The 12,550-nt window shown below is 43.2% G+C and overlaps 1 protein-coding gene across 1 annotated transcript in view; it reads left to right on the top strand.

Moving 5' to 3' along the window:
* LOC311138002 (contactin-4-like) overlaps positions 1–12,550 on the top strand; it is a 132,521-nt gene that overhangs the window by 47,172 nt on the left and 72,799 nt on the right. The gene's annotated exons all lie outside the window — the stretch shown is intronic.

Genomic DNA, 12,550 nt, shown 5'->3' with positions numbered 1-12,550 from the left:
TGTAATTTGTCGGCTTGATCAAACAAGACAGGCTTGAAATAAGGTGTAGTGGAGGTTGTGGTGGTCAATTTGTAATCCATCCTCAGAAATGAAAATGTGTTGACTCCGAGGTGGAAAATGTTATACCTGTAATTAGTTATGTCATATGGAAAGTCTATTTTGTATATGGCATGATTTACTGAAGGAAACTAGATTAGTCCAATACAGTAGCACAGCCTTGCTGGATGATAAATTAGACGAGTCCCTTTCAAATAGACACACCTGAAGTCAGAACATTTACATTTACGTCATTTAGCAGACGCTCTTATCCAGAGCGACTTACAAATTGGTGCATTCACCTTATAGCCAGTGGGTTAACCACTTTACAATATGTATTTATTTATTTTTATTTTATTTTTTGGGGGGTGGGTTAAGGGGGGGTAGAATGATTACTTTATCCTATCCCAGGTATTCCTTAAAGAGGTGGGGTTTCAAGTGTCTCCGGAAGGTGGTGAGTGACTCCGCTGTCCTGGCGTCGTGAGGGAGCTTGTTCCACCATTGGGGTGCCAGAGCAGCGAACAGTTTTGCCAAGGTTCAGCTTGAGGTGGTGATCCGTCTTCCACACTGATATGTCTGCCAGACATGCAGAGATGCGATTCGCCACCTGGTTATCAGAAGGGGGAAAGGAGAAGATTAGTTGTGTGTCGTCTGCATAGCAATGTTAGGAGAGGCCATGTGAGGATATGACAGAGCCAAGTGACTTGGTGTATAGCGAGAATAGGAGAGGGCCTAGAACTGAGCCCTGGGGGACACCAGTGGTGAGAGCACGTGGTGCGGAGACAGATTCTCGCCACGCCACTTGGTAGGAGCGACTGGTCAGGTAGGACGCAATCCAAGAGTGAGCCGCGCCGGAGATGCCCAGCTCGGCGAGGGTGGAGAGGAGGATCTGATGGTTCACAGTATCAAAGGCAGCAGACAGGTCTAGAAGGACAAGAGCAGAGGAGAGATAGTTAGCTTTAGCAGTGCGGAGAGCCTCCTTGACACAGAGAAGAGCAGTCTCAGTTGAATGACCAGTCTTGAAACCTGACTGGTTTCGATCAAGAAGGTCATTCTGAGAGAGATAGCAAGAGAGTTGGCTAAAGACGGCACGCTCAAGAGTTTTGGAGAGAAAAGAAAGAAGACCTCCATGTTGTTAATTGTTGTTAATTATATTACCGATGGCAAGTTTGCCATCTATTAAAGTGACATGAGAATGAGATGTGTTTTCAGAGGAAGTCTATGTTCCACGGTGCTAAAACACAGAGATAAGTGCAAATGAGCCTTTTGGACTGCTGACTGCAGCAACACCATCCCTCCCCCTGTAGATGCAAGATAGTGCTGCTGCAATTAGGAGTGGGCCTGTTTAATGGGGCGATATAGTGAGGAATATTTGGAGGCCACCAGTGTGAAGGACTCAGCACTCTGAGTAGTGGAAGGCCTGTGCTGTGCACTGCTGCAGGCTTCAAATGGACTTAGAGTAAACCTTGTCTTAATTGATGGTAAAGAGATCAAGTTACAGGACTTAAGTCCGGATAAAGGGCGAAGCCATGATGATTTAGGCACAGTGGAGTTCAGGGGAGAGGCCCAGAGGAGCGGCAAACATTAGGCTTTGAGTGGCTGGCATGCTCTCTCAGCCACTGAGACAATCCATTCTGTCCCCTCAGCCATACACACACAATCTGCATGCTCTCAACAACAAAAACATGGTAGAACAAGCAACTTCACAGGTTCACGCTAGCCATCTAAACCAGCTTTAGCCCATTGCCATAATGCCATAATTACATTTCAAGTATCATAAACTTAATCTCCCCTGGAAAAAAGTGTCTAGACATTATTTCCCCATGCTTCTTGCTTAGGATTTGGTTTGGTATAGTGGGGGTTAATATAAGCCTTGCTGTGCCTATCCAACCTGTGCATCGTGTTGCAGTATTTTTTTTGTGATCTCCACTGTGCCATGCATATGAACTTGATAAGACTGACAGCTTCTCTGATCCAGGCAAATTCATTTATTAAGATCCTTATAATGGATATATCCAAAGAATTGGCAATAGAAACAAAGGTAATTTTTTTTAAATGCACATAGTTTGCTGTCATTTCAGCTGCTTGATGTGATTGTGTGTTAGCTTTAGTTGGATAGCTAACAAAGGAGAAGTAACATTTACATTTTAGTCATTTAGCAGACGCTCTTATCCACTTTTTCATACTGGCCCCCCGTGGGAATCGAACCCACAACTCTGGCATTGCAAACGCCATGCTCTACCAACTGAGCTACATCCCTGTAACATTAGTAACATTAGCCTAGCTATCCTCCACAACTATGTTATTGACTCGACAATCAGCTGGTTGTTGCCTATTCATAAATTATTTATTAAATCATTATTTGCTGAAGTTCTTGTTGCCTATTTATTAATTATTTCATAAATTTATGAAGTTCTTCTCTCTCGTCATCATTGAACCTCAACTAGCTAGCTACATGCCAATGATTTGTTTAGCAAAGTAACATGGAACAAATAGAATTAACGAATGGGTCAAAACTTGAAAATAGAATTAACGACCAGCCTGTTTGGTTGGCCATGAACTGGCTTTTGCCCGGACTATATTGTCTGGTGAAAGGTTGAAATAAATAAAAAATAAAAATAATGTTGTTCATGAAAATATGTTGTTAATCTTTTTTTTATATGATGCCAACAGTTTTATAAAAGCAATAAGGCACTCTAACCTCGATAATCCCCGGGTTCTCATTAATTATTAAAGCACTCGAACCTCGATAATCCCCGGGTTCTCATGCCTTATTGCTTAACCCCCTAGAGTCGATTGATGCAATCTAAGTAAAATAAAAAAATGCCCATCAAAATCCATCAGTTTAAGCTAGAGACATCTGTTTTTTTGCATTGGATGAATCTCAATCCACCGCATCCGCCGATGTCACACTTCCGTGGTGAAAGGTGGCGGAACTAAAGTGGTGTTTGTCAGACCATGAGACATCCCAAAAATCGTGAGAAGATCTACAAACTATTATGACCACTCTACGGAAATGTAACGGGACTCGTGAAGGTAACCGGTGCCCGTTTAAAAAAATTAATGGAAGTATGAAGGTACTTTTGTGCCTACCCAAAAACGGTTAAATATAGTGGCTTGCGAAAGTATTCACCCCCCCTTGGCATTTTTCCGATTTTGTTGCCTTACAACCTGGATTTAAAATGGATTTTTTGGGGGTTTGTATGATTTGATTTACACAACATGCCTACCACTTTGAAGATGCAAAATATTTTGGGGGGTGAAACAAACAAGAAATAAGACAAAAAAACAGAACTTGAGCGTGCATAACTATTCACCCCCCAAAGTCAATACTTTGTAGAGCCACCTTTTGCAGCAATTACAGCTGCAAGTCTCTTGGGGTATGTCTCTATAAGCTTGGCACATCTAGCCACTGGTATGTTTGCCCATTCTTTAAGGCAAAACTGCTCTAGCTCCTTCAAGTTGGATGGGTTCCACTGGTGTACAGCAATCTTTAAGTCATACCACAGATTCTCAATTGGATTGAGGTCTGGGCTTTGACTAGGCCATTCCAAGACATTTAAATGTTTCCCCATAAACCACTTGAGTGTTGCTTTAGCAGTATGCTTAGGATCATTGTCCTGCTGGAAGGTGAACCTCCGTTCCAGTCTCAAATCTCTGGAAGAATGAAACAGGTTTCCCTCAAGAATTTCCCTGTATTTAGCACCATCCATCATTCCTTTAATTCTGACCAGTTTCCCAGTCCCTGCCGATGGAAAAACATCCACACTGCATGATGCTGCCACCACCATGCTTCACTGTGGGGATGGTGTTCTCGGGGTGATGAGAGGAGTTGGGTTTGCGCCAGACATAGCGTTTTCCTTGATGGCCAAAAAGCTCAATTTTTGTCTTATCTGACCAGAGTACCTTCTTCCATATGTTTGGGGAGTCTCCCACATGGCTTTTGGCGAAATCCAAAAGTGGTCCTATGGACAGATACTCCAATCTCCGCTGTGGAGCTTTGCAGCTCCTTCAGGGTTATCTTTGGTCTATTTCTTGCCTCTCTGATTAATGCCCTCCTTGCCTGGTCCGTGAGTTTTGGTGGGCGGCCCTCTCTTGGCAGGTTTGTTGTGGTGCCAAATTCTTTCAATTTTTAATAATACATTTAATGGTGCTCCGTGGGATGTTCAAAGTTTCGGATATTTTTTTATAACCCAACCCTGATCTGTACTTCTCCACAACTTTGTCCCTGACATGTTTAGAGAGCTCCTTGGTCTTCATGGTGGCGCTTGCTTGGTGGTGCCCCTTGCTTAATGGTGTTGCAGACTCTGGGGCCTTTCAGAACAAGTGTATGTATATATACAGTGAGGGAAAAAAGTATTTGATCCCCTGCTGATTTTGTACGTTTGCCCACTGACAAAGACATGATCAGTCTACAATTTTAATGGTAGGTTTATTTGAACAGTGAGAGGCAGAATAACAACAAAAAAATCCAGAAAAACCCATGTCAAAAATGTTATAAATTGATTTGCATTTTAATGAGGGAAATAAGTATTTGACCCCTCTGCAAAACATGACTTAGTACTTGGTGGCAAAACCCTTGTTGGCAATCACAGAGGTCAGACGTTTCTTGTAGTTGGCCACCAGGTTTGCACACATGTCAGGAGGGATTTTGTCCCACTCCTCTTTGCAGATCTTCTCCAAGTCATTAAGGCTTCGAGCCTGACGTTTGGCAACTCGAACCTTCAGCTCCGTCCACATATTTTCTATGGGATTAAGGTCTGGAGACTGGGTAGGCCACTCCAGGATCTTAATGTGCTTCTTCTTGAGCCACTCCTTTGTTGCCTTGGCCGTGTGTTTTGGGTCATTGTCATGCTGGAATACCCATCCACGACCCATTTTCAATGCCCTGGGTGAGGGAAGGAGGTTCTCACCCAAGATTTGACGGTACATGGCCCCGTCCATCGTCCCTTTGATGCGGTGAAGTTGTCCTGTCCCCTTAGCAGAAAAACACCCCCAAAGCATAATGTTTCCACCTCCATGTTTGACGGTGGGGATGGTGTTCTTGGGGTCATAGGCAGCATTCCTTCTCCTCCAAACACGGCGAGTTGAGTTGATGGCAAAGAGCTCGATTTTGGTCTCATCTGACCACAACACTTTCACCCAGTTCTCCTCTGAATCATTCAGATGTTCATTGGCAAACTTCAGACGGGCCTGTATATGTGCTTTCTTGAGCAGGGGGACCTTGCGGGCGCTGCAGGATTTCAGTCATTCACGGCGTAGTGTGTTACCAATTGTTTTCTTGGTGACTATGGTCCCAGCTGCCTAGAGATCATTGACAAGATCCTCCCGTGTAGTTCTGGGCTAATTCCTCACCGTTCTCATGATCATTGCAACTCCACGAGGTGAGATTTTGCATGGAGCCCCAGGCTGAGGGAGATTGACGGTTATTTTGTGTTTCTTCCATTTGCGAATAATCACACCTACTGTTGTCACCTTCTCACCAAGCTGCTTGGCGATGGTCTTGTAGCCCATTCCAGCCTTGTGTAGGTCTACAATCTTGTCCCTAACATCCTTGGAGAGCTCTTTGGTCTTGGCCATGGTGGAGAGTTTGGAATCTGATTGATTGATTGCTTCTGTGGACAGGTGTCTTTTATACAGGTAACAAACTGAGATTAGGAGCACTCCCTTTAAGAGTGTGCTCCTAATCTCAGCTTGTTACCTGTAGAAAAGACACCTGGGAGCCAGAAATCTTTCTGATTGAGAGGGGGTCAAATACTTATTTCCCTCATTAAAATGCAAATCAATTTATAACATTTTTGACATGCATTTTTCTGGATTTTGTTGTTGTTATTCTGTCTCTCACTGTTCAAATAAACCTACCATTAAAATTGTAGACTGATCATGTCTTTGTCAGTGGGCAAACATACAAAATCAGCAGGGGATCAAATACTTTTTTTCCTCACTGTACTGAGATCATGTGACACTTAGATTACACACAGTTGGACTTTATTTAACTAATTATGTGACTTCTGAAGGTAATTGGTTGCACCAGATCTTATTTAAGGGCTTCATAGCAAAGGGGGTGAATACATATGCACGCACCACTTTTCAGTTATTTATTTATTTGAATTTTTGATAACAAGTAAAAAAAATTTATTTCACTTCACCAATTTGGACTATTTTGTGTATGTCCATTACATGAAATCCAAATAAAAATCCATTTAAATTACAGGTTGTAATGCAACAAAATAGGAAAAACGCCAAGGGGGCTGAATACTTTTGCAAGGCAAATGAATACTTTTGCAAGGCAAATGAATACTTTTGCAAGGCAAAAGTTTTGAGAATGACACAAATACTAATTTTCACAAAGTATACTCCAGAATGTCATGAAGAGTGATCAGATCAATTCCAATTAATTGCAAAGTCCCTCTTTGCCATGAAAATGAACTTAATCAACAAATAAACATTTCTACTGCATTTCAGCCCTGCCACAAAAGGACCAGCTGCCATAATGTCAGTGATTCTCTTGTTAACACAGGTGAGAGTGTTGACGGAGACAAGGCTGGAGATCACTTTGTCATGCTGATTGAGTTAGTATAACAGACTGGAAGTTTTAAAATGAGGGTGGTGCTTGAAATTATTGTTTGTCCTCTGTTAACCATGGTTACCTGCAAGGAAACACGTGCTGTCATCATTTCTTTGCACAAAAAGGGCTTCACAGGCAAGGATATTGCTGCTAGTAAGATTGCATCTAAATCAACCATTTATCGGATTATCAAGAACTTCAAGGAGAGAGGTTCAATTGTTGTGAAGAAGGCGTCAGGGCGCCAGAACCGTCTACTAAAGTTGATTCAGCTGCAGGATCGGGGCACCACCAGTGCAGAGCTTGCGCAGAAACGGCAGCAGGCAGGTGAGAGTGCATCTGCACACACAGTGAGGCGAAGACTTTTGGAGGATGGCCTGGTGTCAAGAAGGGCAGCAAAGAAGCCACTTCTCTCCAGGAAAAACATCAGGGACAGACTGATATTCTGCAAAAGGTACAGGGATTGGACTGCTGAGTCATTTACTCTGATGAATCCCCTTTCCAATTGTTTGGGGCATCCAGAAAACACCTTGTCCGGAGAAGACAAGGTGAGCGCTACCATCAGTCCTGTGTCATGCCAACAGTAAGGCATCCTGAGACCATTAATGTGTGGGGTTGCTTATCAGCCAAGGGAGTGGGCTCACTCACAATTTTGCCTAAGAACACAGCCATGAATATAGAATGGTACCAACACATCCTCCGAGAGCAACTTCTCCCAACCATCCAAGAACAGTTTGGTGACGACCAATGCCTTTTCCAGCATGATGGAGCACCTTTTAATAAGGCAAAAGTGATAACTAAGTGGCTCGGGGAACAAAACATCGAAATTGTGGGTCCATGGCCAGGAAACTCCCCAGACATTAATCCCATTGAGAACTTGTGGTCGATCCTCAAGAGGCGGGTGGACAAACAAAAACCCACAAACTCCAAGCATTGATTATGCAAGAATGGGCTGCCATCAGTCAGGATGTGGCCCAGAAGTTAATTGACAGCATGCCAGGGCCGATTGCAGAGGTCTTGAAAAAGAAGGGTCAACACTGCAAATATTGACTCTTTGCATAAACTTAATGTAATTGTCAAGAAAAGCCTTTGACCTTTATGGAATGCTTGTAATTATACTTCAGTATACCATAGTAACATCTGACAAAAATATCTCAAAACACTGAAGCAGCGAACTTTGTGAAGACCAATGCTTGTGTCATTCTCAAAACTTTTGACCACGACAATTTAAAAAATATATATAAATATCTTTCCTGATCTTTCTTATAATTATCTCCTAGATGTAGGACAAACACTTCAAAACCTTGTTTCTTATGATACATTTTTGTACTGTCTTTTTTGCCATTGATGAATGTGTTTTTCAATGCGTTTCTCTGGGCTATAGTAGTCAAATTCAATATTTTATCAAGTAATTTTTATTATAATAACAATATGCCATTTAGCAGACACTTTTATCCAAAGCAACTTAGTCATGTGTGCATAAATTTTTTCAACTATGGCAGACAAAATGAGAAAAAAAAAAAACACATTGTAGGATTTTTTATTAATTTATTTGCAAATTATGGTGGAAAATAAGTATTTGGTCAATAACAAAAGTTTCTCAGTACTTTGTTATATACCCTTTGTTGGCAATGACACAGGTCAAACATTTTCTGTAAGTCTTCACAAGGTTTTCACACACTGTTGCTGGTATTTTGGCCCATTCCTCCATGCAGATATCCTCTAGAGCAGTGATGTTTTGGGGCTGTCGCTGGGCAACACGGACTTTCAACTCCCTCCAAAGATTTTCTATGGGGTTGAGATCTGGAGACTGGCTAGGCCACTCCAGGACCTTGAAATGCTTCTTACGAAGCCACTCCTTCGTTGCCCGGGCGGTGTGTTTGGGACCATTGTCATGCTGAAAGACCCAGCCACGTTTCATCTTCAATGCCCTTGCTGATGGAAGGAGGTTTTCACTCAAAATCTCACGATACATGGCCCCATTCATTCTTTCCTTTACACGGATCAGTCGTCCTGGTCCCTTTGCAGAAAAATAGCCCCAAAGCATGATGTTTCCACCCCCATGTTTCACAGTAGGTATGGTGTTCTTTGGATGCAACTCAGCATTCTTTGTCCTCCAAACACGACGAGTTGAGTTTTTACCAAAAAGTTATATTTTGGTTTCATCTGACCATATGACATTCTCCCAATCCTCTTCTGGATCAACCAAATGCACTCTAGCAAACTTCAGACGGGCCTGGACATGTACTGGTTATAAATGAGTGGTCCTCTGTAGCTCAGCTGGTAGAGCACGGCGCTTGTAACGCCAAGGTAGTGGGTTCGATCCCCGGGACCACCCATACACAAAAATGTATGCACGCATGACTGTAAGTCGCTTTGGATAAAAGCGTCTGCTAAATGGCATATTATTATTATAATGGCTTAAGCAGGGGGACACGTCTGGCCCTGCAGGATTTGAGTCCCTGGCGGCGTAGTGTGTTACTGATGGTAGGCTTTGTTACTTTGGTCCCAGCTCTCTGCAGGTCATTCACTAGGTCCCCCCGTGTGGTTCTGGGATTTTTGCTCACCGTTCTTGTGATCATTTTGACCCCACGGGGTGAGATCTTGCGTGGAGCCCCAGATTGAGGAGAGATTATCAGTGGTCTTGTATGTCTTCCATTTCCTAATAATTGCTCCCACAGTTGATTTCTTCAAACCAAGCTGCTTACCTATTGCAGATTCAGTCTTCCCAGCCTGATGCAGGTCTACAATTTTGTTTCTGGTGTCCTTTGACAGCTCTTTGGTCTTGGCCATAGTGGAGTTTGGAGTGTGACTGTTTGAGGTTGTGGACAGGTGTCTTTTATACTGATAACAAGTTCAAACAGGTGCCATTAATACAGGTAACGAGTGGAGGACAGAGGAGCCTCTTAAAGAAGAAGTTACAGGTCTGTGAGAGCCAGACATCTTGCTTGTTTGTAGGTGACCAAATACTTATTTTCCACCATAATTTGCAAATAAATTCATTAAAAATCCTACAATGTGATTTTCTGGATTTTTTTTCTCAATTTGTCTGTCATAGTTGATGTGTACATATGATGAAAATGACAGGCCTCTCTCATCTTTTTAAGTGGGAGAACTTGCACAATTGGTGGCTGACTAAATACTTTTTTCCCCACTGTAGCTAAATGATCCATAGAATGATCATCTTAAAACAATTCCATATGTCAGTTTAGAACCCCCCACGGTTTAGATTTTTAAGAATTAAGCAATTTATAAGACATTTCAGGACATGCTGTGGATTGGCACACCATCAGTAATAGTGTTGCACGGTATACCAGTACCACGGTAATGTCACGGTACTAAAATGTCATGATGCTATACCAACCTTCCGATCTAAAGAACCTGGTGTCGCCAGTTATAAAATGTTTATAAAGTCAGTTTTGTTTGTAAATTCAGTTGAACTTAAGCAACAGCAACTAGTCTTTTGAATGTGCTATTCATTTTCATGTGTTTATCACTTGTGGCAGCTGTAATCAGCCAGATGCATCCCCTACCAGCCCTCACTCACCTGCTTCTCTCCATCTGCTCTTCATGCGCATCTATTCCTCCATCAGTTTTTGAAATATAATTTAGCTGTGATGGCGAGCGGGGATGCAGACCCTGATGAGTCTTCTGTTGTTACATTTATACATTTGTTACATTGGAGCAGCACGCAGCGCAAGCAATGTTGATACATTGTATAATTTAATCGGCTGTTACAATCAAGAGTACAGGCCAGTCTGAGTAGACTTTGCAAGTTCACTGTTATGCAGCCTCTGAGTGCCAGAGGCCAGAGGCTTCACGACAGGCATGGTTGCAGCATTACAGCAAATAAAACGGCTTGTCTCTAGCCTAAACATTGTCTATGTTATTTAAGCGGATGCTAAGCTAGATTACTGTTTAGCTAGCACAGACTGGAATATGTTCCGGAAGTTTACCACATCAGTCACCGTCTTCATTAATAAGTGCATCGACGATGTCGTGACGTACATACATATCCCAACCAGAAGCCATAGAGTACATGGAACATCAACACTGAGCTAAAGGCTAGAGCTGCCACTTTCAAGGAGCGTATAATAAATCCTGACAAACCCTCAAACAGGCAAAGCGTCAATACAGGACCAAGATCGAATCCTACTACACCAGCTATGATGCTCTTCGGATGTGGCAGATGAGCTAAATACCTTATATGCTTGCTTCAACCTTTCCCTCAACGTCAGCAAGACAAAGAAGCTGATCGTGAACTACAGGAAACAGAGAGCCTAGCACACCCCCATCCAGATCAACAGGGCTGTAGTGGAGCAGGTCGAGAGCTTCAAGTTCTTCGGTGTCCACATGATTTAACGAATGATCATGGTCCACACACACCAACACAGTCGTGAAGAGGGCACGACAACGCCTCTGCCCACTTAGGAGGCTGAAAAGATTTGGCATGGGCCCTCAGATCCTCAAAAAGTTATACAGCTGCACCATTGAGAGCATCTTGACAAACCATGTCGCGGGCCGTTTTAAACTAATCCCGGGTCGCTAATTATTTGTTTGATAACAAAGGTTCAGTCATGTTACCTAGCTAGCTAACAACCTACTAACTTGACAGTAGGTACAGGCTAATTTGATTGGCACAGGAAGAAAGGAAAATTGTCTGCTACTCATTAAATGTGCTTGAAAGGTAGGATTCATATAGGCCCAATGTAAGCCTAAACTACACGGCTCAAAAAAATAAAGGGAACACTAAAATAACACATCCTAGATCTGAATGAATGAAATAATCTTATTAAATACTTTTTTCTTTACATAGTTGAATGTGCTGACAACAAAATCACACAAACATTATCAATGGAAATCAAATGTATCAACCCATGGAAGTCTGGATTTGGAGTCACCCTCAAAATTAAAGTGGAAAACCACACTACAGGCTGATCCAACGTTGATGTAATGTCCTTAAAACAAGTCAAAATGAGGCTCAGTAGTGTGTGTGGCCTCCACGTGCCTGTATGACCTCCCTACAACGCCTGGGCATGCTCCTGATGAGGTGGCGGATGGTCTCCTGAAGGATTTCCTCCCAGACCACCGCCAAACCGGTCATGCTGGAGGATGTTGCAGGCAGCAGAACGTTCTCCACGGCGTCTCCAGACTCTGTCACGTCTGTCACAGGTGCTCAGTGTGAACCTGCTTTCATCTGTGAAGAGCACAGGGCGCCAGCGGCGAATTTGCCAATCTTGGTGTTCTCTGGCAAATGCCAAACGTCCTGCACGGTGTTGGGCTGTAAGCACAACCCCCACCTGTGGACGTTGGGCCCTCATACCACCCTCATGGAGTCTGTTTCTGACCGTTTGAGCAGACACATGCACATTTGTGGCCTGCTGGAGGTCATTTTGCAGGGCTCTGGCAGTGCTCTTCCTGCTCCTCCTTGCACAAAGGCGGAGGTAGCAGTCCTGCTGCTGGGTTGTTCAATCAATTTTATTTTATATAGCCCTTCGTACATCAGCTAATATCTCGAAGTGCTGTACAGAAACCCAGCCTAAAACCCCAAACAGCTAGTAATGCAGGTGTAGAAGCACGGTGGCTAGGAAAAACTCCCTAGAAAGGCCAAAACCTAGGAAGAAACCTAGAGAGGAACCAGGCTATGAGGGGTGGCCAGTCCTCTTCTGGCTGTGCCGGGTGGAGATTATAACAGAACCATGTCAAGATGTTCAAAAATGTTCATAAGTGACAAGCATGGTCAAATAATAATCAGGAATAAATCTCAGTTGGCTTTTCATAGCCGATCATTAAGAGTTGAAAACAGCAGGTCTGGGACAGGTAGGGGTTCCATAACCGCAGGCAGAACAGTTGAAACTGGAATAGCAGCAAGGCCAGGCGGACTGGGGACAGCAAGGAGTCACCACGGCCGGTAGTCCCGACGTATGGTCCTAGGGCTCAGGTCTCTCA

This window comes from Coregonus lavaretus (assembly GCF_964263955.1).
Source record: "Coregonus lavaretus genome assembly, chromosome: 12".
Classification (NCBI taxonomy): Eukaryota; Metazoa; Chordata; class Actinopteri; order Salmoniformes; family Salmonidae; genus Coregonus; species Coregonus lavaretus.
Note: the sequence above shows the minus strand (reverse complement) of the source record. Positions and strands in the feature narration are given on the sequence as shown.